This window comes from Colobus angolensis, unplaced genomic scaffold (assembly GCF_000951035.1).
Source record: "Colobus angolensis palliatus isolate OR3802 unplaced genomic scaffold, Cang.pa_1.0 Scaffold36, whole genome shotgun sequence".
In the NCBI taxonomy this organism is placed as follows: Eukaryota; Metazoa; Chordata; class Mammalia; order Primates; family Cercopithecidae; genus Colobus; species Colobus angolensis.
Window position 1 is genome coordinate 6,613,078 of NW_012116932.1, and position 27,475 is coordinate 6,640,552.

General features: G+C 41.1%; 1 protein-coding gene across 4 annotated transcripts in view; it reads left to right on the forward strand.

Moving 5' to 3' along the window:
• The first annotated feature begins 3,040 nt into the window (after positions 1–3,040).
• LRRFIP2 (leucine rich repeat (in FLII) interacting protein 2) overlaps positions 3,041–27,475 on the forward strand; it is a 130,660-nt gene continuing 106,225 nt past the window's right edge. For 2 of the 4 annotated variants that reach the window (XM_011953344.1, XM_011953345.1), the window contains exons 1-2: positions 3,041–3,342; positions 4,794–4,860. The gene's annotated coding sequence lies outside the window, so the exon portion shown is untranslated. Of the gene's footprint in view, positions 3,343–4,182; positions 4,233–4,259; positions 4,685–4,793; positions 4,861–27,475 lie in introns of those variants that run through there. The other 2 variants (XM_011953343.1, XM_011953342.1) reach the window with 2 other exon arrangements.

Consider the following 27,475-nt stretch of genomic DNA (forward strand, 5'->3'; position numbering starts at 1 on the left):
CTTTTTAATAATTATTTCCAAATAAAACATAAAAAAGAGAAAAACAACATGAAAAAATAATAAATCTAGATAGGAATTCTTACAAGGAGAACTTAAAACAAATATACATAGTAAAAGACAGTTACATTGCCAGGTTTCCACAGACTTGTAAGGAGTTAAATAAAATTAGAAAAATGTTTCTAACACACAGACACACTTTTTTTTTTTTTTCTTTTTGAGACAGGGTCCTGCTCTGTCATGCAGGCTGGAGGGCAGTGGCCTGATCACACCTTACTGCAGCCTTGACCTCCTGGGTCTAAGCAATTCTCCCACCTGGGTCTCCCAAGTAGCTGCGACTAACAGGCACATGCCACCATGCCCAGCTAATTTTTTTGTAGAGACAAGGTTTCACCATGTTCCTCAGGCTGGTCTTGAACTCCTGAGTTTACGCAATTCACCTGCCTTGGTGTCCCAAAGTAGTGAGATTACAGGTGTGAGTCATTGCGCTTGGTCTAGACACACTTTACTAATAAAAATACTAGGCTTTCAAAAGTGGTATCCTACTTTTAATGTATGAACTAATGATCTTTCACATCTTTGAGATGTGTTTTATTATTATTATTAATTTATTTTATATTATTTATTTTATATTATTATAAATTTATTATTATTATTATTATTATGTACACAGTATTATTGTGTTTGTGAAAGACAACTTTTGTGAAAACCACAAAAGTATTTGCTCTTAAGAAAGGAAAAAATTTATTTCTTGGCCTCATCAAAGAAAACTGAAGAATTTGCTATGAAAGTAACAAAAATGTACAAATTGTACCACCTCAAACCCCCAAACTATATAAACAATTGCAAAATTTTCCTTCATCTATTGATACAACCCCAGAGAAGCCAGTCCTCACAGACCTGGGGGCATTCCCATGTCAGAATATTACAAAAAGATCTAGGAACACATACATTTGGCAGAAAGAAATCAATTCATGTGCAGGGAAGATTGCCCATGAAATAATTTATGGTGATGCATTTAGTAGGGCCAGAGAGATCTGAGTTCAATTTTTGGCTCTTCCAGCTACTAGTTTTGCTACGTTAGGTATGTCACAATCTCTCTGAATCTCAATGTCTTTGTTACTAAAGTGGGTACAATGATACCCATATCTCAAGGTTAGTCCTAATAGTGGAAGAGATATTTAAGTTCCTAGCACAATGCTGTGTAAATAGAAAGTGATCAGTAAGTGTTAGCTACCTCCCAGTCTGTTTTCCCAGAAACACAATGCAAAATGTTTCTGCTGGTTTGCATGAATCAAAACAAGTGGCTAAGGAGTAAAATTAAAAGGGCAAGATAATCTAATGAATTATCCAGACAATCTTTCTTTTTTTTTTTTTTGAGACGGAGTCTTGCTCTGTCGCCCAGGCTGGAGTGCAGTGGCGCTATCTCGGCTCACTGCAAGCTCCGCCTCCCGGGTTCACACCATTCTCCTGTCTCAGCCTCCGGAGTAGCTGGGACTATAGGCGCTCGCCACTACGCCCGGCTAATTTTTTGTATTCTTTAGTAGAGACGGGGTTTCACTGTGTTAGCCAGGATAGTCTCGATCTCCTGACCTCGTAATCCGCCCGCCTTTGCCTCCCAAAGTGCTAGGATTACAGGGGTGAGCCACCGCGCCCGGCCCTGACAATCTTTCTATTAATTATGTCGTTAATATTTAATACATGTTGGGTTTTTGGTATTATTCAGGTACTGCATCTGAATAGATCCTCTTCCTTTGTCTTCAACAAATTTGGCAAAAGATGTCATTAATCATTTTATTCAGATCATAACATACCAATGTAAAAATCATAGTTTTAATGTTTACTCATGGCTCTGAGACATATAGTGACATAGAAACAGTGAAAAGGTAAAGAATTTGTTTCTCAAAGCTGATGGGTATAATTCTCCTTGTCTCTCGAACCTCCCCCATTAGTGCCACAGTGGCAGCCCCCATAAACTCTAAGGGTGATCAAGCCTTCTGAAATTGCAGGGGAAGTGGGCAGCACAGAAACAGCCCTCAGAAGGCTTTAGAGACAGGTGCTCAACATGGAATTAGTGGGCTTCTTCAGGGGCTTCTGGAATCTGCAGTCCCTGTATGTAAAGTTGTGGTTAGGTGTATTTCGTGCCTTTTTGTTAGAGGGCTCCTCAACTATCACTTCCTCCTAGAGGTCTTCTCTAGCCATCCTATCCAGCCAGAGGCCTCGTCTACAAAATCTTTTTCATCACTCTGTGTGTGTCCTGCAAAGCCTTACTACACCTGTCATTACCTTTGTTTGTTTGCTTCAGTCCGTCTATTCCACTAAGGTAAGCTTTCCAAATGCATAACCCTGGTATTTCCCCAGTGGTTTGAACCTGGTGGGCCTCGTTAGATACTTCCGGAATAAATGACAAGTCCGTGTCTATCAGATTTTTAACAGACTTTATACTCCTCCATCCATCCCGCTCTCCGTCCCCCACTCCACCTCTCGGGCAAGTATTCTCCTCCAGAAATAATTTTAAGGTCATGCGTCTTCATTTTTGAAATGAAGCTTGGGCATTTCGACCACACCCACCCTCCCTCCCTCGCATACTCGTTTCCTAACAGAGCGTTACTCCAGCCCACTTGCCCAAGCCCACCAGGCCGCAGGGTTTAGGGGCAACCAGAGGAAGGGCAGCCCTGAACCGGAACAAGTGTCAGTTCACATTACTGGCACTGGTCCTGGTTCGGAAAGCCTGGGCAGGAACCGTGCGACCCAGAGAAGCCACCCGCCCAAGGCCGCCTCCAGCCTCCGCCCCACCAGCAGCCCAGGGCCCCGCCCTACCGGCAGCCGCGCCTCGCCGCCCTCCCTCCAGCTTGGCCCTAACGGCTCGCAATGGCGGAACAGGGAGCCAGGAGCATCGCCGCTTGGGGAACCTCACCCGCCGGCCCAGGGCTCAGCTCGCCGTCTGACAGCCCCGGGTACTTTGCCCAGCGGGGTGCAAGGCCGGCCTGCGGCAAGCGCCACTCCGGGGCAGGCACGGCCACAACTGCTTCCGGGTGAGCGGGTCGTCGACCCTGTGGCCCCGCCCATCCTTTGCCTCCTCAGTCGGCCGCTCAGGCTGCGGCTACTCCCGGGGCCGGTTCCCGCTGTCTCAGCCGCAGCGCAGAGGGCACATCAGCCTGACCGATTAGCCGGCTGCCGGTGCCGGGAGCCGCCGCGTCCATCCGCGCCCGCCTGGCCGGGGGACCCAGGACTGAGTCGTCCAGCTGCGCCCCTTGCCCCTAGCCCCAGCGGGCGCCGGGCGGGCGAGCCGCTCTTCGGCCCTTCCCGGACAGCGACGCAGTCACAGCGCGCGCCCTAACCCAGGTAAGGGCCGCTTCTCCCGCCAGCCCGGTGGGAGCAGGGAGCAAGGAGTTGGGGACTTCCCTCCCGGCCTCCGCAGTCCCGTGGGATCCGCGCCGCCTCTGACCTCGGCTAGGGGGCCAGGCTTCCCTGGGGACTGGCCGGCCCCCGGCGGGCTCCCGGACTGGGGTCGCCCCCTGCCTGCGGCGTTCTCAGACATCCCGTCTGATTTCTAACGCTCACCCTTCCTCCGCGCAGGGGATAGGTACGTGTTACTCCCACTGTGGGAGAAATTAAATTGGGCAGCTGTCCCTCCGTTTCGGGTGCCCCAGGCGCCTTCTCTTCCTCCCTAGACGCCACACTCCAGTTCTGTCCTGGGATGAGCACCCCCAGGGAACGGTGTCAGGACGGTGTAGGGCGTAGCAGTTTTTGGGAATTTTACTTCTTCCTTGACCTGAGCTGGAGCGCGGGTTTAACAGGCCCTAGCTGGGTTAATACTTGACTAATATGAGGCGTTTTTGACACCCAGATTGTTAAGTTATAGAGCTCCAGTCGACCCTGCCTGTGAGTAACCAGCAGGATGCAGGAGGACCTAAGGAAACCCACTTCTTTTTCTTTCTTAGAGAGAAAAAAGTTCAAGTGTTTGCTTTACTTTTTCCACTGTGGGAGATACAAATACAGGCTGCTGAGACATGACTAGATAAATATTGTATCCTAAACCTTAACTGTTAGTAGCTGGTTTTCTTTGAGTTTCCATTTAATAACTCAGCATTTCTACTATAAACAAAAAAATTGTAGAGTGGATTGGTTGACTAAAAATGATATGTAAGGATAAGAGTATTTCTTAATTTTTTTATGTTGTCATAGTTGGAAGAGAATGTGGATGCAGTAATGGAACAGAGAGGGAGAGCAGGGCGTGGATGTATAAGTTCTTAATCAGTGTTTAAAATAATATTTTTTCAAGATAACATTTTTTTGGGGGGATAAATCTATATGAAGAAGTGCAATTATTGGAGAATGCAGTGTTGCAAATAGAGTTAGTTGGCAGGGACTCCAAGGTTGTTGCGGTTTGAGTATCTTGCAGCACTAACCCTGTTTAACCAAGATCATGCTCTGTTTAACAGATACAGAGATAATGACCTAGTATTATAATATACTTATGTAGAATAAGAATTTCGGAAAGTGTGATTCATTTCGAAGGTAGATCACTCACTTTGTGAATCATTGTTATGAATCTGAAAATTGAAATAGAGAAAAGCTAAGTTCGTGTCTGCCTAATGAGACGGCATTCTTTACTCATTTAATAGAAAGTGTTGTATTATGTTTTGTTAGGTCCGTTGCTGGATATTTATCATCATGAAGAATGGTAATGAAATAAAAGTTGAAGTATTTGCAGAATGCTCGAATTTAGAATAGTCTGTTGGTTTTTAAGTGATTGTTTTGATTTTACCCTTCCCCCCACTTTTTTTTGCCAGATGTGGAAAGATAAATGAAGGGGTCTAGAAGTAAGTGTCAGTGGAAAGGAGAGCTACCATCACTAAGGTACGAAAATGTTCACTGAAAGAATTTGCACTATACAAAATAGTCTTTTGAGTGGAAAGCATCACCCATTTTTGTGATTCTGTCTTTAAAAATGTAGAATGAAACTACATGAGTTATTATTTAAGTTCTGTTCTAGAAGAAAGTGTGTATTGAAGTTGTGATTGGAATGGATTCACTTTAAACTAGAAATAGTTTTTTATTGCTGAAATGTAATTTGATCATTTTTGACTTTAAAATGTTAAGTAAAATAAGGTTGAAATCACAGAGTTCTTGATACCCTTAGCCTTGTTTTTCTTTTCCTTCTGTTGGAGTTCAGCTGATTTTTACCTTGATTTTCATTTATGAAGAACTTTAGCTAGTTATAAAGTAATGACAAGTCTGTCCTGTTGGTCTAGTGTGCTAAATTCCTTTACTTCTTTCACTAAATTTTGACATCTTTTTTTACTTTGGATATCCATTATATTCAGAGTGTTCCCTAATGTTGCTTTTGATTTTTGTCCAGCTAATAGTGACTAAAGAGTTTCAGTTCCCTGTGAACACAGATTCCCATTTGGAAAATCCCTTGTGGAAATCACCGTAACTGACAATCTTGATAGGTAAATATGCAAGGGAAACCTTTCCAGGTCAGGATTTAAGTATCTCCGTAACGAAAGGAAAAGGTGATATGGAGAATGCGTTTGGCAAAGTATTTCTGTCTCTCAAAACAAAAACAAATCTTTATTAGACGTGAATTTAGCAAGAGGGAGGGAGCAATTTCTTGCAAAACTCTTTGTGGATTGTTTAGCCCGTTGCTGGTGTGAGAAGGAACAGAGATGATGATATATAGAAAAAAATTCTTGCAGTGTGTTGGGAATGTTGACGAGGATCATTCAAAATGAAATAAAATTCTTCTGTCTTTATCTTAGGATCATTATCCATTGCACCTGCAAAATAGAGGCTGTTTCATAGCTTTTTCCTTTTAGGTAGTTGCTTTCCATCTGGAACATCTAAATTGAGAGATGGTCCTTTAATGGGGAAAATGTACTAGTTTGTCCAGTTTGCAAATAAAGAATATAATCTGTGATCATCATTTGAAACTCAACTTTTGGAGGCCAAGGCAGAAGGAGTGCTTGAGCCCAGGAGTTCAAGACCTGTCCTGGCAACATAGTGAGACCCTGTCTCTGCAAAAAAATTAGTTGGTGGTGTGTGCCTGCAGTCCCAGCTGCTTGTGAGGCTGAGGTGGGAAAGCCACATGAGCTCTGCAGTGAGCCCTGAAAGCACCACTGCACTCCAGCCTGGGAGACAGGGTGAGACTCTGTCTCAAAAATAAATAAATAAATGAAACTCAACTTTTTTTTTTTTTTCTTTTTTTTTGAGACAGACTCTTGCTCTGTTGCCCAGGCTGGAGTGCAGTGGCACAATCTCAGTTCACTGCAAGCTCTGCCTTCCAGGTTCACGCCATTCTCCTGCCTCAGCCTCTTCAGTAACTGGGACTACAGGCGCCTGCCACCACGCGCAGCTGATTTTGTTTTTTTTGGTAGAGACGGAGTTTCACCGTGTTAGCCAGGATGGCTTCGATCTCCTGACTTCGTGATCTGCCCGCCTCGGCCTCCCAAAGTGCTGGGATTTCAGGCGTGAGCCACCGTGCCCGGCCAATAAAACTCAACTTTTAAAACTTCAGAAGGAAGGAATTGAACAAAACTTACCTCATGAAGTTTTTGGCTTATAATAAATTATGCTGGACTTCAAAGGAGTCAAACCCTAGGCTAAAAGCTGGGTTGATCATGCGTTATACTTTTTCATTAGTTCTGTTATTCATTTATTTTGATGGGGAGGTCAAGAGATAATTCCATTTCTTTTTTTTTTTTTTTTTGAGACGGAGTCTTGCTCTGTCGCCCGGCCTGGAGTGCCTTGGCCCGATCTCAGCTCACTGCAGGCTCCGCCTCCCGGGTTTACGCCATTCTCCTGCCTCAGCCTCCCAAGTAGCTGGGACTACAGGCGCCCGCCACCTCGCCCGGCTAGTTTTTTGTATTTTTTAGTAGAGACGGGGTTTCACATGGTCTCGATCTCCTGACCTCGTGATCCGCCCGTCTCGGCCTCCCAAAGTGCTGGGATTACAGGCTTGAGCCACCGCGCCCGGCCGAGATAATTCCATTTCATAGGGAACATATGTATGCATTTGTTTTAGCCTAGTGGTAGGGAGCGCAATAGATAAAAGTAGAGATAATTAGGGAGGGGGAAGAAATGGCATTATAGAAGGAGAATGCTTCATAGGTTCAGTAGATGTTTGTGGGACTTTTAAAAATTGATAAAACATTTTAAAATGTGGTATATGATGAAAAGAAAGTCTGCTTTCCACCACGAACTCCCAGCCTTTCCTTACCCCAACCCCCAATCCAAGCAACCATATACAATCACATATGTCTAGGAGAAATATACTGTATCTTTCATTCTTATCTTTGACCTATGAAGATATTTTTGTATTTAGCACGTTTCTTACTTTTTTTTTAAAGACTGCATGTCTTGCTAGTGTAGACGAACCATAATTTATTCATTTTCCATAATTTATTTTACCATTTTCTACTGACAGATATTTAGGTTGTTTTCAGCCTGCTACAAACACTGCTATAATGAACAATTCATATATAAGTCTTTGCAGTAGTTAGTAAGTATCTATACAGAGTGTATTTTCAAAGTGTGACTGTAAGATTGGGACTGAAGTTATGAAAAGTTAAAATTATTTCAATCCTATATTGGCTTTATTTATAATGGAATTTAACTTATTTCTTGGGCTTGTGGAAGGGGAAAGGAGCTCTTAATTACTTTGTATTCTTAATCCATCTCTCCATTTAAAAAATATTGCAAGTGTATTTTATCAGGTACTTGAAAACATTTGAGTGTCAGGTGATTAATTTTATTTGTATTGGTAAAAGTAGAAATATTGTGGTTTGAAGACTGGTGCTGTCATATAGAAGCATTTATATTTGAAAATAGTTAAATGACTACATCTTATAGTAGGTTGATTGTTTCAGAATTTTATGACCAGTATCAATTAAAAGCATTGTGTATAGTTTAACTTCTTGCCCTGCATAAGTCAGCTACTATATTATTAGTCAGGAAAGAAGTAAATAATCTACCTTCTCTTTTCCTTTACGTTCCACATCCTAATCTATACATGATAAAATAAACCTCTGTGGAGTTTGAGATCCAAAAATCCTCTTGCAAACCATAGTGCTATTGATGGATTACTTTCTCAAGGCAGGAAGTAGGTACAGATTCAATCTTTATTCTGCAAAGTGTTTGTAAACAGAATAAAGGAGGCTTAGGTTTTACATTTTAATGTTATACAGGTTACTTGTGGCCAGGAGGAGGTTCAGGATTCTTTGCCTTTTTGAAATGAGAGAGACACTAGAGAGAAAAAAAAATTACATGCTGAAGGGCTATAGTTTGATGAAGTTGGAACTCGTGAGTGACAGCTTCCCTGGCATGTGCCCAGGGTCTATTTTGAGACCTTGTCAAAGCTTGCCTGACAGAACCTACCACATAACCATAATCTGGCCTGGTCCTGCTGCAAGTCAGGAAGGCCTGTGGTTTAGGATCAGTAGCAACCACAGAAGGGGGAGTTGTAAAGGACATTTTGCCTTCAGAAGATTAAGGGTAGGTTTTGGGGTGAATATCTACTTAGCCTGTATATCCGAGGATCCAAGTTTTTGCTGCTACCTCCTCCTCCCCTGCTTCTTCCTCTTATTAAGGAAAACTAAGGAGTAAAGGGTTTGTTTGTTAGTTTGTTTTGAGACAGGATCTCACTCTGATGCCCACGCTGGAGTCCAGTGGTATGAACACAGCTCACTGCAGCCTCGACTTCCTGGGCTCAGGTGATTCTCCCACCTCAGCCTCCCAAGTAGCTGGGACTACATGCATATACCACTACACAGGGCCAATTTTTGTATTTTTTGTAGAGACGGAGTGTCCGCATGTTGCCCACGCTGGTCTCACGTTGTTCACCCACCTTGGCCTCCCTAATTGCTGGGATTACAAGCTTGAGCCACTGCGCCCGGCCAGGAGGAAAGTTTTAAGAAAAATGTGCACAAGAAAGAGCATAGGGATTATGCCAGCATTGATGTTATCTTCTGATTATATGAGAGTGTTTGCCAAAAATCGGTCAAATGTTTTACAATAGGGAAAAAGTGTTATTGTTACTGGCATACGGAGGGCCCCAGTTAAAATAGCAGTCCAATTCAGAGACCTTCATATTTGTCGATAGGGTCAAAAGGACTGTTGGAATAATGGACTATTCTACAGGATTATTTTGAGTTCAGATAGATAAATTAGCTTCTTCCCAAATTCTCATTCTGTTTTTCCTGTGGTACTATATAGTATCATGAAGTTTTATCTTTAAACTCTTAGTTTGTACTATGTGGTGTCTTATGAAAACCTTGATTTGTTTATACTTAGTGAATGAAACACTTGAGTTTAAAGTTCTTTAACTGATGTCACTTCTTAGGCTAGAAAGCTGTTAAAGAACTTAGTGTTCCACCCTTAGACCAAAGTTCATGTCACCATATTTAACTGCAGCTTTGTATTAAAGTCAAGATTGTTTGAAGAATTCGGCATGGACTCCTTCACCCCCACTTTTTTGCTTTAGATTAGATTGTGACTGGAGGAAATTTAGTTTTCCTTTGCTGTCAGTTATTTGCGGTTGTTCACATTTATGATGATGAGAATGATGATGATGATAATGTATTTAGGATTCAGTGTGAGGAGAAAGAATAAACTAGTATTTTTCTTTCTTCCTTTTCAGTTTATTCCCATTATCTTATTTTCCCTTCTCTGTCTCAGCCTTCGTTTCATCCTCAGGGGAAAAAAAAAAAAGAAAAAGAAAAGAAATAAAGACACGCAGAGAAAGAAAGTGGTAAAGAGCTGGGAAAAGCCTTGGAATACACATCAGGGTGCTTTCTCCGAGGTGGACTATATACATCTTCGTTAAAGAATCATGGATTATCTTTTTCCATTGTTTTCATTTTGAACCCTGTATATCTTAGTGTTCCTTCATTACCACATTTTAACTACTTTTGATATAACATATAACTTTACTGCTTTAGGGAAGCAAATTTAATTTTTATGTTACTGTTCTGAGCATGTTGTTCCTTACATGCCCACTTTCCTAAGTAGAAATATATTAACAGCTAGGAGCAATCTTTTGGCTTTCTGTTTTGTAAGTTAGAGTATACTGTACTGTATGCAGAGGATTAGGATGTTAAAATATTTATTTCCCTGTTAAATGGCTTAAATCATGAACAAACTGAATATATAGCATTGCCTTTTTTAAGAAGTAAGTATCCCAGTTAAGTGACCCAAGGATTATAGGACTAAATATAGAAAAAAATTCAGCTTTAGATTAGATTTTTTTTCCCTTGTCACAGATAATACTGTATCTAGGTGAACAGTCAAGGAAATGAGAGGCCATTGTTCTTGTTGTCTTGCCAGATTCAGCCTTTGCAATCAAATAAAGTTTGTTTTGTTTTTAAAATTGTGGTAAAATATAGATAATATAAAATGTACTTTGTTGACCTTTTTAAAAAATATTTTTATTATGGTAAAATACAGTCATTTGTTGCTTAATGACCGGAATATGTTCTGGGAAATGCATCGTTAGGTAATTTTGTCACGCAAACATCACAGAGTGTACTTACACTAACCTGGACAGTATAGCCTACTACGCACCTAGACTATATGGTATAGTCTGTGGTTCCTAGGCTATAAACCTGTGCAGCGTGTTACTGTACCGAATACTGTAACTGTAGACAATTATAACACGATGGTAAATTTTTGTGTATCTAAACATAGAAAAGATACAGTTAAAATATGATATAAAAGATTAGAAAATAGGCCAGGCATGGTGGTATGCAGCTGTAATTCCAGGTACTCAGGCTGAGGTAGGAGGATCACTTGAGATCAGGAGTTCTAGGCTGTAGTGTGCTATGAGCACACCTGTTAATAGGCACTGCGTTCCAGCCTGGGCAACATAGTGAGGCCCCATCTCTTAAAAGGGCACACCTGTATAGGACAGCTCCATTATAATCTTATGGGACCACTGTAATATGTGTAGTCCATTGTTGACTGGAACATCCTTATGCTGCACGTGACTGTATACATAACTTAAAATTTATCATTTAAACCATTTTTAAGTGTACAATTCAGTGGTATAAAGTACATTTACATTATTGTGTAACTATCACCTCTATCTATGTCCATAACTTTTTTGTCATCCCAAGCAAGCTCTGCCCATTAAACAATATCACCTCATGCTCATAGCCCTTGGTAACCATCGTTCTACTTTTTGACTCTATGAATTTGTCTACTGTAAGTACCTCGTATAAATGGAATTATGTAATAGTTGTCTTTTGTGTCTGGCTCATTTCTCTTAGCATGATGTCTTCAAGATTCATCCATGTTGTAGCATGTATCAGAATTTCATTTGTTTTAAGACTGAATAATATTCCTTTGTGTATTTATACCATATTGCTTAATCACCTATTGATAGTTGGGTTGTTTCCATCTTTCTGCTTTTGGGAATAATGCCACCATGAATATGAGTAAACAAATATCTGTTCGAGTGCCACATTCAATTCTTTTGTGTATGTACCTAGAAGTGGAATTACTAGTAATTTGATAGTTATCAAATTTTATTTGGTAATTCTATGCTTAATATATTGAGGAACCACCATACTATTTTCTATAGTGGCTACACCATTTTACATTACCACCAGCAATGCACAAGGGTTCCAATTTCTGCACATCCTTGCCAACACTTGTTATTTTCTGTTTTCTTATTGATTGATTTTTATTTATGTCGAGCCAGGGTCTCACTCTGTCACCAGGACTGGAATGCGGGGCCCGACCACAGCTCACTGTACCTCCCAGGCTCAAGTATTCCTTTCCACCTCAGTCTCCCGAGTAGCTGGGAGCACAGGTGTGCACTGCCATGCCCGGCTAATTTTTGTATTTCTTGCAGAGACGAAGTCTCTCCATGTGGCCCAGGAGGGTCTCAAACTTCTCAGCTCAAGTGATCTGCCAGCCTTGGCCTCCCAAAGTGCTGGGATTACAGGTGTGAGCCATTGTGCCTGGTCCTGTTTTCTTTTTCTTTTTTTTTTTGAGATGGAGTCTTGCTCTGTAGCCTAGGCTAGAGCAATCTTGGCTCACTGCAACCTCTGCCTCCTGGGTTCAAGCAATTCTTCTGCCTCAGCCTCCCAAGTAGCTGGGACTACAGGCACCCGCCACCACACCCGGCTAATTTTTGTATTTTCAGTAGAGACAGGGTTTCACCCTATTGGCCAGACTGGTCTCAAACTCCTGACCTTGTGATCTGCCCACCTCGGCTTCCCAAAGTGCTGGGATTACAGACGTGAGCCACTGCACCTGGCCTGATTGTGCCTGGCCCTGTTTTCTAACAGAAAAAAGTCTATTATTTTTAAAATAAAATCTCTAATAGGGTACTATCTCTCTGTGGTTTTGATTTGTATTTCCCCAGTGATGAGTGATATTGTGCATCATTTCTTTTTTGCTTTTCTTTTCTTTCTTTCTTTTTTTTTTTTTTTGACAAGATTTTGCTTTGGCACCCAGGCTGGAGTGTAGTGGTACAATCATGCCTCACTGCAGCCTCGACCTCCTGGACTAAAGTGATCCTCCCACCTCAGCCTCTCCAGTAGCTGGGACCACAGCACGGGCATATACCACCATGTTCAGCTGATTTTCTTTTTTTTTTTTTTTGAGACAGAGTTTTGCTCTTGTTGCCTAGGCTGGAATTCAATGACACAATCTCTGCTCACTGCAACCTCTGCCTCCTGGGTTCAGGCGATTCTTCTGCCTCAGCCTCCCAAGTAGCTGGGACTACAGGCATATACCACCATGTTCAGCTGATTTTCTTTTTTTTTTTTTTTGAGACAGAGTTTTGCTCTTGTTGCCTAGGCTGGAATTCAATGACACAATCTCTGCTCACTGCAACCTCTGCCTCCTGGGTTCAGGCGATTCTTCTGCCTCAGCCTCCCAAGTAGCTGGGATTACAGGCATGTGCCACCACGTCCAGCTAATTTTGTATTTTTAGTAGAGACGGAGTTTCTTCGTGTTGACCAGGCTAGTCTTGAACTCCCGACCTCAGGTGATCCGCCCACCTCAGCCTCCCAAAGTGCTGGGATTACAGGCATGAGCCACAGTGCCCCACCTCTTTTTTTATATTTTGTAGAGACACATTGCCTGGGCTGGTCTCCCAACTCCTGGGTTCAAGCACCTTTGTCCAGGCTGGTCTCCAACTGTTGGGCTCAAGCAGTACTCCTGCCTCAGCCTCCCAAAGTGCTGGGATTACATATGTTGAGCCACCAGGCCCGGCTGAGCATCTTTTCATGTGACCATTTGTGTGTCTTGTTTGAAGAAACGTCTACTTATGTCTTTTATCTTTTTAATTAGGTTTTTGTTGTTGCTTAGTTGTAGGAGTTCTTTATATGATTCCTTTATCAGCAATATAATTTGCAAATTTTTTTTTATTCCATGGGTTGCCTTTTTACTTTTTGATAGTGTGCTTTGATATATGCAGTTTTTATTTTATTTTATTTTATTTTAAGATGGAGTCTTGCTCTGTCACAGCTTGGAGTGCAGTGGCCCAATCTCAGCTCACTGCAACCTCCACCTCCCGGGTTCAAGCTATTCTCCTGCCTCAATCTCCTGAATAGCTGGGATTACAGGCACACGCCACCATGCCTGGCTAATTTTTGTATTTTTAGTAGAGATGGGTTTTAACCATGTTGGCCAGGCTGGCCTTGAACTCCTGACCTCGTGATCCGCCTGCCTCAGCCTCCCAAAGTGTTGGGATTACAGGCGTGAGCCACTGCGCCCTGCCCAAAGTTTTTAATTTTGATGAAATCCAACTTACCTTTTCTTTTGTTGCTTGTGCTTTTGGTATTATGTCCAAGAAATCATAGCCAAATTCAATATCATGAAGTTTTTCCCATATATTTTTTCCTACGAATTTTATGGTTTTAGCTCATTTGTTTAGGTCTTTGATCCATTTTGAGTTTTTTCTTTTTTCTTTCTTTTTTTGGGACAGAGTTTCTTTCTTGTCGCCTAGGCTAGAGTGCAGTGGTGCAATCTTGGCTCACTGCAACCTCCACCTCCTGGGTTCGAGTGATTCTCTGGCCTCAGCCTTCCAAGTAGCTGGGATTACAGATGCCTGCCACCACGCTCAGCTAATTTTTGTATTTTTAGTAGAGACAGGGTTTCACTGGTCAGGCTGGTCTTGAACTCTTGACCTCAGGTGATCCACATGCCTTGGCCTCCCAAAGTGCTGGGATCACAGGCATTAGCCACCAAGCCCGGTCCCTGAGTTAACTTTTCTATATGGTGTAAGGCAGTGATCCCCAACATTTTTGACACCAGGGGCCAGTTTTGTGGAAAGCAGTTTTTCTGTGGATGGGGGTGGGGTAGGTGGGGGAATGGTTTCGGGATGAAACCATTTCTTCTCAGACGATCATCAGGCATTAGATTTTCATAAGAACGCACAATCTAGATCCCTCACATGCACAGTTCACGATAGGGTTCGTGCTTTTTTTTTTTTTTTTTGAGACAGAGTCTTGCTCTGTCACCCAGGCTGGAGTGCAGTGATGCAATCTTGGCTCACTGCAAGCTCCACCTCCCAGGTTCACGCCATCCTCCTGCCTCAGCCTCCTGAGTAGCTGGGACTACAGGCGCCTACCACCACACCTGGCTAATTTTTTTTGTATTTTTCATAGAGATGGGGTTTCACCGTGTTATCCAGGTTGGTCTTGGTCTCCTGACTTCATGATCCGCCTGCCTCGGCCTCCCAAAGTGCTGGGATTATAGGCGTAAGCCACTGCACCCGCCCGGCTACAAGACAGTCTTATATAATGTAGCATAGTTATGGGAGTAACATCCTATATAACCTTTGCCATATTCTGTTGGTTAGAAGTAAGTCACAGGACTCACCTACATTTATGGGAGAAGTAATTATACAAAGGTGTGAACACTAGGAAGGGGGATTAGGGTGCGGAACCACCTTAGAATTTGTCTACCATAACTGATTACAAAATAGCATGTTTTAGAAACTTTTTTTTTTTTTTGAGATGGCATCTTGTTCTGTCATCCAGGCTGGAGTGCAGTGGCATGATCTTGGCTCACTGCAACCTCCACCTCCTGTCTTCAATTTTCCCACCTTAGCCTCCCATGTGGTTGAGATTGCAGGCACCTGCCTCCATGCCCGGCTAATTTTTGTGTTTTTGGTAGAGATGGGGTTTCACCCCATGACCAGGCTGATCTCGAACTCCTGACCTCAGGTGATCTGCCCACTTCAGCCTTCCAAAGTGCTGGGATTACAGGCGTGAGCCACCGTGCCCAGCCATATTAACCAATTTTTGTTTAAAAAATAATGTTATTAAAATAGGAGTATCTTTAGATGGTGGGGCTTACTGGTGGTTTTATTGTTTTGCGTTTCTTCACTATTTCATCCCACTTTCCCTTCCTGCAACATTCCAGTTTTGAAATTTTAAAACAATAGTTGGTGTTTTCATTATATTGAAATAAATATTGTTTACTGATCAGCCATGTAGTATATCATACTTGTTTCCTTTCTTGTTTAACTTTGTTTTTTCAGGGAGTTAAAATTTGACTTTGACATTTGCATAATTTTCTGTTTACCTGTTGCTTTCCCCCCTAAATGCTCCAACAGATTTTTTAAGAGTCTTTATCTCTCTTGTCTGTTTATGTATCTATCTATGTGTCTATTCATCCATCCATTCTAGCTTATAACATCAATTAATTTATAAGTTATAAAACTAATTTATTTTGTGTAAAATAATTAGTTGTGAGCTATAGAGAAATATAAAACAAAAATACAGTTTTAGGAAGAGTAATACATGAACACCTGTGATCTCATTACCTAGGTCAAGAAATTACATATTACAGTTATCCTAGAAGTTTCCTCAAGATATCCTTTAATGGCACCCCCTCCCTCCCAGGAAATCAGAAGCCTATTTTAACACATTATTCATTCTCTTGGGACCATTCTCTGCTCAAGCCTGCAATATCCTCCATGTCCATACATGTATTTTTGGCCAAAATGTTTAATTTTGAAAAACTGAAAAGCTCTACTACCTCTCTGAGTCTGTTAGTCAGGATAGGCTGAATTACTTTAGTGAATAATTACCAAATCAGTGGTTTTTAACACAAAATTTCTCACTCACATCTTTGCTGTGAGTTGAAAAGCAGTGACAGAGTGGTAGTCTATTCCACAGAGTCATTGAGGGACTCAGGCTGCTTTCGACTAGTGATTCTACCAACCCCTGGGGCCTCAGAGACTTTGAGTTTCCTACATCTGGCTGGCAGATGTGAGGACAAAGAGAGGGACTGTGGTAGATTGCATGGAAAGTTTGGTGGGCCAGGCCAGGATGTGGTATACATCAGTTTTGTCCACATTCCACTGGCTAGAACTGAGTCAAATGGCTACACTTAACTGCAAGGAAGGAAAGGGAAAATGCCTTGCTGAACAATAAGCCAATCTCTGCCATGGTATGTATCCCTAAGAAGTATATCATTTTGTTTTGGAAAGCTGAATAGCAAGCATCAGCTGAGGCTGTGAAAGGAAAGGTACATACTGCTGCTATTAGATGAAAGCTCCCAGAAGATAAGCTGAAAAGAGTCTTCCTTGATCCTTTTTGGCAAGTCATTGGGAAAGTTTGTTAGTGAGTCTGGAGAAACACAGGCTCACCATAGTCAGGGAATCTGGTGAAACTTAAGTGTTTATAGGACACTATGGTAAATATCTAGAAGAAATGTTATTGGGAGAGTAGATTGCTCTATGTGGTTTTGCTTCTAAGCTAAGCTCATCATGCTCTAGCTCTCAAGAATAAGGAAAAGCAAAACACATCTGTGCTGTGAAATAAGGCTTCAGCCCATCTAGGCTCCAGGAACTTCATCAACACGGGGTCAAGACAAACTAAATTCTAATGAAAACCTGGACCAGGCACATCTCATGTTAAATGGATGTGCCCCAAAGGCTGTGGGGATTTTGGTAATGACAGTCCTTCGTTGTGTCTCTTGAGTCATATTGCTCTAATCTGTAGCTTTCTTTCTGAGATACCTATCATTCTTCTGGAGATTCCCTTTTGCCCCTCTTCTGTTTTTATTTCCTGTATGCTAAGTTTCCCTCTCTGTTGATTTTTCACTTTCACTTGGTGAAGCCTATCTTCTGGTAGCTTAGTGACAAAGAGTGTAAAAGAGGTAAATTTTTGAGACCTTTCATGTCCGAAAATGTCTTTAATAATCAAGTATGAGAAATAGAGGGATTTGACTGATACAGGCTACTTATAGATCATCTATAATTTTCCTTCAGGAGTTTGAAGACATCACTCCATCGTCTTCTTGTTTCCAGAATTACTTTTGAAAGTCTTGAAGCCATTCTTAATCCTTGATATGTGGCCTGACTTTCCCACCCCATGGAAAGTTGTAAAGTCATCTTTGTTCTCATTGTTTAAAATTCACTAAGATATACCTTGGTGTGAACTCAGGACTTGTGTTGAACACTTTGGGCCCTTTTAGTCTGGCAACTCATGTTGTTAACTTCTGGGAAGTCATTTTATTAATAATTTATTTTTGTTTTCTCTTTCTCTCTCTCTCTTTTCTTTTTTTTTTTTTGAGACAGAGTCTCGCTTTGTCACCCAGGCTGGAGTACAGTGGCGCCAACATGACTCACTACAACCTTGACCTTCTGGCCTCAAATGATGCTCCCGCCTCAGTCCCCACCACGCCTAGCTAATATTTGTAGTTTTTGATAGAGATGAGAGGAGGTTTTGCCATGTTGCCCAGGCTCGAACTCCTGAGCTCAAGGGATCCGCCCGCCTTGGCCTCCCAAAATGTTGGGATTACAGACATGAACCACCACACCCAGCCTGTTTTCTCTTTCTCTAGTTAGTTGAACGTTGGTCCCTCTGGACTGATACTTTAACCTTATATATTTTTCTTATTTTCTACCTCTCTCTCTCTTTTTTTTTTTTTCCTGTTTTCTGTCAGACTTCCTGAACTTTATTTCCCGAGTTTTCTAAAACTAATTTTTTTATTGAGGTACTATTCATGTATCATAAAATTTACCCCTTTAAAGTAGTGACCTTTTCAGTGGTTTTTTAGTGTAGTCACAAAGTTGTGCAGCCATCAGCACTAATTCCAGAAGGTTTTCATTACCCCCACAAAGAAACTTCATACCATAGCAGTCTTCTCCATTTCCTCTTTACCCGAGACTGTGGAAAGCACTAGTCTATTATACTTTCTGTCCTTATGGATTTACCTGTTCTGGACATTTTACATAAATGAAGTTATTCAATATGTAGTTTTTGTGTCTGGCTTTTATCACTTCTCATGTTTTCAGGATTTACCCTTGTTGTATGTAGCACGAGTCAATACTTTATTCCTTTTTTTTGTTTTGTTTTTTTCTTTCTTGAGACAGTCTTGCTCTGTTGCCCAGGCTGGAGGGAGTGTAGTGATGCGATCTTGGCTCACTGTAACCTCTGCCTCCTGGGTTCAAGCGATTCTCATGCCTCAGCCACCCGAGTAGCTGGGATTACAGATGCGTCCCACCACGCCTGGCTGATCTTTTTTTTTTTTTTTTTTTCAGGTGGGGTTTCACCATGTTGACCAGGCTGGTCTCCAACTCTTGACCTCAAATGATCCCCCTGCTTTGGCCTCCCAAAGTGCTGGGATTACAGGCATGAGTCATCATGCCAGGCCCAATATATTTGTTTTTATGGCTGCATGATATTCCATTGTATGGATATGCAACATTTGCTTATCTATTCATCAGCTGATGGACATTGGGATTGTTTTCACTTTTGGCTGTTAGGAATAATGCTACTGTGAATATTCAGTTACAAGTTTTTGTGTGGACATAAGTTTTCAATTCTCTTGAGTATGTACCTAAGAGTGGAATTGCTGATTTCTATTATGTTTTTAATTTCTGCTATCATGTTTTAATTTGCAAGATCTTGTATTCTCTGAATTTCTTTTTTTTGAGGCAGAGTTTTGCTCTTGTTGCCCAGGCTTTAGTGCAATGTCATGATCTCGGCTCACTGCAACCTCTGCCTCCTGGGTTAAAGTGATTCTCCTGCCTCAGCCTCCTGAGTAGCTAGGATTACAGGCGTGTACCACCATGCCCAGCTAATTTTGTATTTTTAGTGGAGATGGGGTTTCACCATGTTGGTCAGGCTAGTCTCGAACTCCTGACCTCAGGTGATCCGCCTGCCTCGGCCTCCCAAAGTGTTGGGATTACAGGCTTGAGATACTGTGCCCGACCCTATTCTCTGAATATTTTAATAGCCTTTTGTTCTTATTTCATGGCTATAATTTGTCTTAGTTTTCTGAAGATATTAATGATGGTTATTTTTGAAGTTTTCTTCTCCCTGTGTAGTTTATTCTCACGAAGTTATTCTTTTGCGTTAGGGGGTTTTCACAGACTTCTTGGTTTGAAAGTAGGTGGGGTTGGTCAATGTTGACCTCCTTCGAAGAGCGATATATATTTTGGTAGCAGGGTGGGTGATTTAAAGGTGGCCGAAGCAGTCCCACATTTCAAAATGCATACTTTCACCTAAGCCCACACTTCCTACTCCATTCCTATTCCCATTGCTCACCCTTCCCTTCCCCAGAGCTCCTTTGTCTTCTAGAACTTCTGGTATCCTGGGGAATAGGAGATGACGTTGAAGCTGAGGTAGTAGTCTAGCAATGGAAAGGGGGACCTGGAGGTCTAACTACTTAATATAAAGACTTTTAAGTGATTTTGTTTTGTTTTGTTTTGCCTAGGGCTTACTCATTGGGCTCAAGCAGTCCTCCTGCCTCAGCCCTGCAAGTAGCTGGCACTACAGGTGTGAGTCACTATACCTGGCTAATTTTTGTATCAAAACCCCAGCTGCCTTTTTTTCCTCCTTTTTTTCTTTACCTTTTTTTTTTTTTCCCCAGAAATTGAGAAACTCAGGCTTGGTACAGTGGCTCATGCCTGTAATCCCAGTACTTTGGGAGGCGGAGACAGGTGGATCACCTGATGTCAGGAGTTTGAGAACAGCCCGGCCAACATGGTGAAACCCCATCTCTATTAAAAATACAAAAATTAGCTAGGTGTGGTGGCACATGCCTGTAATCCCAGATATTCAGGAGGCTGAGACAGGAGAATTGCTTGAGTTGGGGAGAAGGAGGTTACAATGAGCCGAGATCGTGCCACTGCACTCCAGCCTGGCTGATAGCGAGACTCTGTGTCAACGAAAACAAAAAAGAGAAAGTAACAAACTCATTCTAAAATTTATATGGGAATGCAAGGGCCCTAGAATACCCAAATAGTGTTAAAGGAAGAACAAAAAATTTGGAGGACTCACTTTTCCCAATTAAAAAATTTACCTCAAAGCTATGTTAATCAAGATGGTGTGACACTGGCATAGGATAGCCATTTAGCTCAGTGAAATAGAATTAAGTATCCGGAAATAAACCCTTTTATGGTCAGTTGATTTTTGACAAGGGTGGCAAGATAATTCAATGGGAGAAAGAATGGTCTTTTTAACAAATGATGCTGGGACAAATAGATATCCATGTGCAAAAGTGTGAAGTTGGATCCCTGCCTCATACCATACACGAAAATGAACTGAAAATGGATCATAGACTTAAATGTAAGAGATAAAACTGTAAAACTCTTAGAAGAAAATGTAAAAATAAATCTTCATGGCCTTGAGGTAGGTTTCTTGGATATGACATCAAAAGAAGCAACAAAAGAAAAAAATGGATAAATTGGACTTCTTCAAAATAAAAACTTTTGTGCTTCAGAGAACCTTCTCTCTGATCTCTTTACCACTTTTATTTTCCCAGTGTTCTCTTTTGCCTACTTACAAGGCAGTGACAGTGCTATATAAATAGTGTCTTGCAAATTCTCAGTAGATATTTGTTGAAAAGGGAAAAATTAAAGGTATGTGATAGGTTTTATTTTATGAAAATTTCTAGCTTTAGAGCCTCCTTCATATTGATTGCATTTTTTTTAATATTGAAAAATTATATCCTTCTTACATGTGTTCCCATTTCTCTTATTTTTTGTTTCATCTTGATTCTTTGGTTCTTTGCTACCTGGGCTTATATTTTTCTTTCTAATACTTCTAGTCCTTTCCTGTTTTCTGCTTTATTTCATGCTTTTTTTTTTTTTTTTGATGTGGGGTCTTGCTCTGTTGCCCAGGCTGGGGTGCAGTGATACGACCTTGGCTCATTGCAACCTCTGCCTCCCAGGATCAAGCAATTCTCCTGCCTCAGCCTCCCGAGTAATTGGGATTACAGGCATGCACCACCATGCCTGGCTAACTTTTGTATTTTTAGTAGGGATGGGGTTCCACCATGCTGGCTAGGCTGGTCTCAAAACTCCTGACCTCAAGCGATCCCCCTGCCTCGACCTCCCAAAGTGCTGGGATTACAGGCGTGAGCCACCACTGCCTGACCTGTTTCACACTTTTAAGTCTTTCCTACTCTCAGCAATATATAATTGTCGGTCTTCCTTTCTTTTATCCTCTGATTGTATGTCCATGCATCTCTGAGATACTTTAAAAGGTATCAAGAAAGGAAGCTATTTGAATGGTACTAGAAAGTGGTTTGCTTCTCAGAAAATACAGATAAGTGAATTGTTGTTTAGTCTATCTTCCTAATTTGGGTTCTGCACAGTTGATGAAATAGTATAAAGATTTATGTCCAACATATAGCCCATTTATTCTATAAATGAACATTAAATGAACATAAATTTACCAAGTAAAGAAATGCAACCGCTGGCATGTTATCGTATGAAGAGAGGAAATGGAAAGATAATCAGTTGCGTTGGAGATATGAGGATAGTGGGTAGTCAAAATATGAGACTTTAAAGATATCTTTGGTAATTCTTACGACAACTGACTATAAAAGTAGGAGGAATGATTATGTAGGTTCTCATCCTTTGTAAGCATTATTCTTTATAAAGTATGAGTTTAAGTGAACCATTATAGTTTCTAATGTTCTTCTGACATTTAGTTTGTGTTTAGCATTTGCCTTTCCTTGTTTTGCCAAGTTTTCCAGTTTTGCCTGTATATGTTTTTTTCATTTTTTACTTTGCCTCAATTTCTGAATATACCTTCTATATTCTTTCTGTAGGTTCAGCTAATGATTTATTCATTTTAATGTAACGATCTCATTTAGATATTTGCAGGATTGATGTCTTTAACTGTAATCCCTCCCTCCCTCTTCTTTTCCCCCCTCTCTCCCCGCTCTCCTCATTGTCTTCCTCTCCCTTTCCTTTCCTTGTTTCCTCTTCTGGTTGGAGCCATTTTCTGCCTGCCCGTAATCTTTATTTTGTCTTACTTTTTCGAGACAAGGTCTCACGCTGTCGTCCATGCTGGATTGCAGTGGTGTGATCAAGGTGTACTGCATCCTCTACCTCCTGGCTTCAAGCAATCCTTCCACCTCAGCCTTCCAAATAGGTGGGACTACAGGTGTGTGCCATCACGCCTGGTTAATTTTTGTGTTTTTTGTAGAGACAGGATTTCACCATGTTGCCCAGGCTGGTCTTGAACCCCTGGGCTCAAGTGGTCCACCTGCCTCAGCCTCCCAAAGTACTGGGATTACAGGCATGAGCCACAGTGCCCTGCCATAATCTTTATTTTGTTTGTTTGTTTGTTTGTTTTGAGACAGGGTTTCACTCTTGTTGCCCAGGCTGGAGTCCAATGGCGCGATCTTGGCTCACTGCAATCTCTGCCTCCCCGATTCCAGCAATTCTCCTGCCTCAGCCTCCCAATAGCTGGGATTACAGGCAGGTGCCACCATGCCTGGCCAATTTTGTATTTTTAGTAGAGACTGGGTTTTTCCATGTTGGTCAGGCTGGTCTTGAACTCCCGACCTCAGGTGATCTGCCTGCCTTGGCCTCTCAGAGTGCTGAGATTACGGGCGTGAGCCACCACACCCCACATAATCTTTATTTTTAATGTCCATGTAACTATTGGGTGTTCTTCAGTGCTGTGATTACCCCTGCCTTCCTTTTCTTTTTCACTCAAGATTTTTAATTGCAATTCCTAATTCCCATGCCTTTTTTTTCACCTAGTCATCCACACTTCTTAAGCAGTTACTCTTTCCCCAACATTTTATTATAAAAAATTAAAAAATTTTTTATTAGAGACAGAGTTTCACGTTGCTTTCCAGGCTGGTGTCAAACTCCTGGGCTGAAGCAATTTCCCTGCCTTGGCCTCGCAAAGTGCTGGGATTACAGGAGTGAGCCACTATGCTTGGACGATGATAAAAAATTTTAAACATAGCCTGAGCACGGTGGCTTTAGCCTGTAATCCTAGCACTTTGGGAGGCTGAGGCAGGTGGATCACTTGAGCCCAGGAGTTCAAGATGAGCCTGGCCAACATGGCGAAACCCTGTGTCTACCAAAAATACAAAAATTAGCCAAGTGCAATGGTGCGCGCCTGTAGTCCCAGGTACTTGGGAGACTGAGGCAAGAGAATCGCCTGAGCCTGGGAGGCAGAGGTTGCAGTGAGCCGAGATCGAAGCATTGCACTCCAGCCTGGGAGACAGAGTGGGAGACCCTGTCTCAAAAAACAATTTTTTTTAAACATACAGAAAAATTGAAAGAGTTGTGCTGTGAACACTAATGTACCTACCATCTGGATTCCGTCATTTAATCTTTTATTGTTGCAGTTTGAAGTAGCAGATCTCAGTACACTTCAACCCTAAATATTTTAGCATGTGCATGATTGCCTAGAGTTTAATATTTGTATAGAGGACTTTTTTCTTTTGAGGTAAAATTTACATAGAACAATAAGCAAATATTTTAAATACAACGTTTAATGATCTCTATCTTCTATTTCAAGTCACTTGTGTTCTAAGAGGACTAGCAGAACCATTATAAGGCTGCACTCCCAAAACTTGGTTATTCATTTAGAGTTTTAAAAATAAACTTTGATACAAAGTTCCTTAAGAATTTCTCCTTTTTTGTTTTTATTATATACATGTGCTAGACAGCAAAATGATTATAGTTAAGGCATTTATTTTTTCCAAATTGTTCTGTACTTTAACAGAAACTCTTAGCATGGTTTAATGCTATTAGACAGTGCATGCTGGAGGAAATCAAGGATATTTTTGTTTGGTTAAAAGTATGAAATTATGAAGAAAGGCCAGGATTGCTTTTTTTTGGTCAATTTCACAAGCTAAATATGCAAAACAGGTAGTTAATTCAGAATGCTTTAAATATTTTTGGAGTGCTTTATAGTTTGTTAAATGCTTGGATTTTTCTTCATTCATTTGAGCCTCACATTAACCATGTTATATTGATGAAACTAATAAAGAGATGAAGGCGTAGAAAGTGGGGAGGGTAACACAGCAAGTGGTAGTGCAATCAGTTGAACTTGAATCTTCTCATTTTAGGTTTTGTCAAGTGGCAACAACTGCAATCACACTAAGTCTTTAGTTCAGGGACAATTCCATGTACTGGGATTTGTTTATGAATAACTACAAAATGTTTTCTTGTGCAGACTAGCGTTCACAGTAATGGCAGCTGTGATGCAAAGACATATAGGACAGTATTTTGAATTCTCCATGATGCAATACTTAGATATAAAGGAGCTATCTATCAGGATCCAGATTAGGCACAGAACTTTCGAAGTGTCCTATATTTAGAATGTGACATACTGGTGCTACATGCACATTCTGTTCTTACAAAAGTGGACAATATCATGATTGAAGTGCCACTTTTACTGTGGCAAAATGCCTGTTGTTTCAGATGTGTATTATATGAGAAGCTCATTGGAGAAGAGAAAGCCTTATTGAAATATCTGCCTGTTTTGGAAGCTTTATATTCCACAAGATCCTGAAGATACTTTCCTTCTTTTCCTTAAGTAGACAAATGCTTTTTGACAAAACCATCTGGGGAAAATCAACTTGACACTGTGTGGGTAAAGGACTTGACAAAAATACAGGCAGTTTTGTTCTTATCAATTGAGGAAAAGGTTTAGCTCTTTCAGTTGTTTGATACCACCAAGGAAACACTCGAAGGAGTTAATGTGCTCCTGAAGAAAAGTGTTCTTGAGGAAACTTTGGGGTAGAAATTTACAGCAAGTCCTTTAGAATCAGAAACAAAATAATCTATTTAAGGTTTCCTTTGAGTCTACATTCTCAGTTTTGTCATTTTGTTGAAAGATTTCCCACTGGCTATGTTAGGAATCTTATTTCTTTCAAGGTTTCCTCCATCACTGATAAAGAATGACCTGGAGTTACTAGAAAATAGATTGCATGAGAACTGAAAAACCTTTCCTTTTTCCTTTTTTTTTTTCTTTTCTTTTTTTGAGACAGGGTCTGCCTCTGTCATCCAGGCTGGAGTGCAGTGGTACTATCACGGCTCACCGTAACCTTGACCTCCCTTGGCTCACATAGTCCTCCCACCTCAGCCTCCCATGTAGCTGGGACTACAGGTGTTCGTCAACTTGTCTGGATAATTTTTTTTTTTTTTTTTGTAGAGACAGGATTTCACCGCGTTGCCCAGTGTCGTCATTTTTCTAATATTGGTAAGGAAATCTGCCTGCAGGGTACAAATAATACAGTTCTTTTAAAAATACTAGGTTATCCTTTGAGCTAGGTCGTTCTTGATCTGCATTATGTGAACTGAAAAAGGCAACCAGACCTGGCCAATCAGTCATATAAACACCTAGGTGCTCTCTGTAGATATGATAAGAAGGATAAGGAAGATAGGAAGTTGTTCCTATTTCCTGCTTACCCTATGCTGCTTTTTCCTGTCATCTCTTTCTCAGTGCTGCCTATTCTGGAGCTTGTTGAAACCATTTTGTTTGGAAGGAATTTTAAGAAAGAATTTTTTATATAAATCTGTGGTCCAGGAGTACTCTGGCAGGTGTAAGGCTTAGGCATTGTTAGTTGAGAAAGAAAGAAAATGGATCATGGGGATAGAGGAGAAAGAAAAGAAAGAAGTACATTCAAAAGAATGCTACCAGCAGTGGTTTCAGATTGGTGTCTCAGTAGTATAGCATATTATGTTTAATTTGGATGTGATCCATTTGGGGGCTAGTTTATTTTTTGCGCCTTAGATTGGAATGTTTTTATTTTTATTTATTTATTTTTTAAGATAGGGTCTCACTCTGTCACCCAGGCTGGAGTGCAGTGATCATGGCTCACTGCAGCCTCGACCTCCCAGGCTCAGTCAGTTCTCACACCTCAGCCTCCCAAGTAGCTAGAATTACAGGCACATGCCAACATGCCTGGCTAATTTTTTTTTTAATTTTTGTAGAGACAGGGTTTTGCCATGTTGCCCAGGCTGGTCTCAAACTCCTATGCTCAAGCAGTTCTCCTGACTCAGCCTCCCAAAGTTGCTGCGATTATTAGACGTGAGCTACCATGTCTGGTTTTAAAATGCATCTCTTTTTCCTCAATGCTATTGAAATTTTAGAGAATTAAGAAAAAAATGCATCCATAATGCTATCTTCCTAACAAAACCACTCTTAAACTATTGATATACTTCTAGCCAAATCTATTTTTATTCTCTGATTATTTTTATGTGTCTGAAATTAGAAAATGCTTACATTTTTTCTCCTGTTTCTGTGAAATATCTTTCATTGTGTCCTTGGAAAGCTGACTGATGGAGAAATATTGGATGATACCACAGTGCGTTCACTAAATTGTCACTGTAGTCTGAAAAGGAACATTGTGTTGCATGTTGCTCTTTTTTAGTAGGTGGCTAATATTTGTATACACCATTACCATTTTTTTTTTAAATTTTATTTCGGCTGGTCATGTGACTCATGCCTGTAATCCTAGCACCTTGGAAGGCTGAGGCAGGTGGATCACCTGAGGTCAGGAGTTCGAGACCAGCCTGGCCAACATGGTGAAACTCCATCTCTACTAAAATTACAAAATTAGCCAGGTATAATGGCACACACATGTAGTCTCAGCTACTCGGGAGGCTGAGACAGGAGAATCATTTGAACCCGTGACGCAAAGGCTGCAGTGAGCCAAGATCGTGTCATTGAACTCCAGCCTGGGCAAGAAAGAGCGAGACTCCGTTTCAAAAAAAAAAAAATTTCAATAGTTTTTGGGGTACAGATGGTTTTTGGTTACGTGGGTAAGTTCTTTAGTGGTGATTTCTGAGATTTTAGTGCACCTATCACCCAAGCAGTTTATACTGTACCCAATATGTAGTATTTTATTCCTTACCCCCCTGCCCTTGCCCCCATCACCAAGTCCCCAAAGTCTATTATATCATTTTTATGCCTTTGTGACTGTATATTTTAGCTCCCAATTATAAGTGAGATCATATGATATTTGGTTTTCCATTCCTGAGTTACTTCACTTAGAGTAATGGCCTCCAGCTCCATCCGAGTTGCTGCAAGAGACATTATTTCATTCCTTTTTATGGCTGAATAGTATTACATGGTGTGTAGATACCACATTTTCTTTATCTGCTCGTTGGTTGATGAGCACTTGGGTTTTTTCCGTATCTTTGCAGTTGTGAATTGTTTTGCTATGAACATGTGTGTGCATGTGTCTTTTTCATATAATAACTTCTTTTCCTTGGATAGAGACCTAGTAGTGGGAT